This window comes from Mustela erminea, chromosome 1 (genome assembly GCF_009829155.1).
Source record: "Mustela erminea isolate mMusErm1 chromosome 1, mMusErm1.Pri, whole genome shotgun sequence".
In the NCBI taxonomy this organism is placed as follows: domain Eukaryota; kingdom Metazoa; phylum Chordata; class Mammalia; order Carnivora; family Mustelidae; genus Mustela; species Mustela erminea.
Window position 1 is genome coordinate 21,268,567 of NC_045614.1, and position 3,861 is coordinate 21,272,427.

At 38.5% G+C, this 3,861-nt stretch overlaps 1 non-coding gene across 1 annotated transcript; it reads left to right on the forward strand.

Annotated features, from left to right (window-relative positions):
- The first annotated feature begins 2,334 nt into the window (after positions 1–2,334).
- On the forward strand, positions 2,335–2,441 carry LOC116581324. Its single transcript, XR_004282009.1, has one exon. It is a non-coding gene; the product is annotated as a U6 spliceosomal RNA (small nuclear RNA).
- The last annotated feature ends 1,420 nt before the right edge of the window (positions 2,442–3,861 follow it).

A 3,861-nucleotide genomic window follows, 5' to 3' on the forward strand; every position in this document is an offset into this window, starting at 1 on the left:
GTGAGAAAATGATGTATTCAAAGGGATGATATATTCAGAGTGCTGAAAGAAAAAACAGCCAACCAAGATTAAAGAAGTCCTTTAGAAATGAAGATGAGAAAAAGACTGTCCCAGATAAAAAGCTGAGAGTTCATCTCTCTCACCACTAGAAATGCCTTATAAGAAATTCCAAAAGAAGTTCTTCAAGCTGAAGTTAAAGGAGGCTAATTAATAATAGAAATATATGAGAATATAAAGCATACTGGTAAAGGTAAGTATATAATCAAATTCAGAATACTCTAATATTGTAATCTGGTGGTGTGTTAATCACTTAACTCTAGTACAAAGATTAAAGGACAAAAGTATTAAAAATCACTATAGTGAGGCACCTGGGTTGCTCACTCTGTTGAGCGTCAGACTCTTGGTTTCAGCTTAGGTCATGATCTCGTTTGTGGTGAGATAGAGCCCCACACTGGGCTCTGTGCTCAGCAGGGAGCCTTCTTGGAGATTCCTTCTGCCCCTCTCCCCACTTGTGCACATCCTTTTTCTCTTTCTAAAATAGTAGATAATTTTTTAAAAATCACTATATCCACAATAACTTGTCAGTGGATACACAATATAAAGAGATGTAAATTATGACATCAAAAAAATTGGAGAGGAAGTGTAAAAGGGTAGTTTGTGTATGCAATTGAAGTTATCAACTTAAAATAGACTATAAGAGGTTTTATGTAAGCCTCATGGTAGCCACAAGGCAGAAACCTATAGTAAATACACAAAGGGATAAAAAAAGAAATCAGGGGCGCCTGGGTGGCTCAGTGGATTAAAGCCTCTGCCTTCAGCTCAGGTCATGATCTCAGGGTCCTCAGATCAAGCACTGCATTGGGCTCTCTGCTCGGCAGGGAGCCTGCTTCCTCCTCTCTCTCTGCCTGCCTCTCCGCCTATTTGTGATCTCTGTCTGTCAAATAAATTTAAAAAGTTAAATAAAAATCTTAAAAAAAAAAAAGAAATCAAAGCATACAACTGTAGGGGCGCTTGTCTGGCTAAGTCGGAGAATGTGGGACTCTTTGGGTTGTAAGTTTGAGTACCACACCGAGTATAGAGATTACTTTAAAATATATATATTTTTAAAAGATTTTATTTATTTATTCATCAGAGAAAGAGAGTACAAGCCGGGAGAGTGGCAGGAAGAGCAGGCAGAGGGAGAAGCAGGTTCCCACTGAGCAAGGAGCCCAACACAGGATTTGATTCCTGGGATCATGACCCAAGCCAAAGGCAGATGCTTAACTGACTGAGCCACACAGGCATCCCCAAAAAAAATCTTAAAAAAAAAAAAAAAGCATACCAACTATGGAAAAACATCCAAAATATCAAAGAAAGACAGCAAGAGAAGAAAGGAATAAAAGAACTACAAAAGAGCCAGAATACAATTAATAAGATGGCATTAGTAAATTCTTACCTATGAGTAAGTACTCTAAATGTAAATGGATTAAATTCTCCAATCAAAATACATAGAGTGACTAAATGAACAAAAAGAATGACCCAAGTATATGCTTTAATAGAGACTCACTTCAACTTTAAGGATACACATAAGCTAAAAGTGATGGAGTGGAAAAAGATATTCCATGCAAATGGAACCAAAAGACAGCAGGGGTACACACTTAGACAAAATAGACTTACATTATCTGATTTCAAGACTTACTGTCTTGGGGCACCTGGGTGGCTCAGTGGGTTAAAGCCTCTATCTTTGACTCAGGTCATGATCTCGGGGTCCTCGGATCGAGCCCCGCATCAGGCTTTCTGCTCAGTGGGGCGCCTGCTCCCCCGCCTCTCTCTCTGACTGCCTCTCTGCCTGCTTGTAATCTCTCTCTCTGTCAAATAAATAGGTTAAATCTTTAAAAAGAAGAAAAAAAAAGACTTTCTCTCTTGAAAGACTATAAAGTTACAGTAATCAAGACAATGTGGTTTTAGTGTAAGAAGAGACAATAGATCAATGAAACAGAATAAAGAAGGCAGAAATAGATAAACATTTACACAGGTATTGATTTTTTTAATGTCAAGATAATTCAGTGCAGAAAGGAAATGGATCTTCAGTTTGGGGGTGGTAGGAATCTTGACACTTATCTAAAATTATAGACAACACACACCCACACAGGATGGATCACAGACCTAAACAAAAACTAAAGCTAAAACGGTAAAGCTTATAGAAGAAAACCCATGGGAATTATTTTGTGACCTTGAAGTTGACAGAAATTTCTTAGGGCAGAGAAAAACACTAAGTATAAAAATTTGATAGGATGGACTTCATCCAAATTAAAACTGTTCATGAAAAGACAACATTTTTGAAAGTCAGCTGGGGTGCTCACTTTAGCAGCACATACACTAAAATTGGAATATTACAGAAAAGATTAGCATGGCCCCTTTACAAGCATGACACACAAATATGTGAAATGTTCCATATTTTTCCAGCATGGTGATCATAGTCAACAATACTGTACAGCGTGTTTGAAAGTTGCTAAGAGAGTAAATCTTAAAAGTTCTCTTAAGAAGAGGCCCCTGGGTGGCCCAGTCGGTTAAGCATCTGACTGGCTCAGGTCATGATCTCTGGGCCCTGGAATTGAGCCCGGTGTCAGGATCCATATTCAGTGGGGAGTCTGCTTGTTCCTCTCCCTCTGCCCTCCCCCATTTGTTCTCCCTCAAAAGAATAAATAAAATCTTGAAAAAAAATTATGTTAATAAGAAAAAAAGCTATAACTATGCAATGATAGATATTGTGATAAACATTTTGGAGTATATACAAATATCGAATCATTATGTTGTACACCTGTAACTAATATAATCTTGTATGTCAATTATACCTCAATTTTTAAAAAAGTCAAAGACTAAAAAAAAAGTCACAAATTGGGGAAAAGAACACACACACACACACGGAGAGAGAGAGAATGTATATATTGTGTGCATATATAAATGGCATGTGCATATATATATATAAACAAATGCGTATATACAACATGTGTATATATATATATATATATATTTGACAAAGATCTCATATCCAGGATAGAAGATCTTCTGCAACTTGAGAATAGATATAAGCAACCCAATTGGCAAAAGACTTAAATCAAAACTTCATAGAAGAAGATATACTTCTGGCTGATTCAGTCAGTAAAGCATGTGACTCTTTTTTTTTTTTAACATTTTATTTATTTATTTGACAGACAGAGATCACAAGTAGGCAGAGAGGCAGGCAGAGAGAGGGGGGGAAGCAGGCTCACTGCTGAGCAGAGAGTGATGCTGGGCTTGATCCCAGGACGCTGGGATCATGACCGGAGCTGGAGGCAGAGGCTTTAACCCACTGAGCCACCCAGGTGCCCCGAGGATGTAACTCTTGATCTTGGAGTTGTGAGTTTGATCTTCACATTGGGTGTAGATTAAAAATAAAAATCTTTCAGGGCACCTGGGTGGCTCAGTCAGTTGAACATCCAACTCTTGATTTCAGCTCGGGTTATAATCTCAGGGTTGTGAGATCAACCCCCACATCAGGCTCCACACTGGGCATGGAGCCTACTTAAGATTCTCTCTCCTCTCTCTCTGCCCCACTCCTACCCACACACACACACATGAACAGTTTCTCAACATCATTATTGATTAAGGAAAAGCAAAACTTAAATCACAATGGGATATCACTACTTATTAAAACGGTTAAATTAAAAAAAAATTTTTAGACTGTTGGTGGGAATGCAAGCTGGTGCAGTCACTCTGGAAAACAATATGGAGGTTCCTCAAAGAGTTTAAAATAGAGCTACATGAGGCACCTGGGTGGTGTATCTCCCTGATATGAGGAATTTTAGAGACAAGGTGGGGGGTTATGGGGTGTAGAGAGGG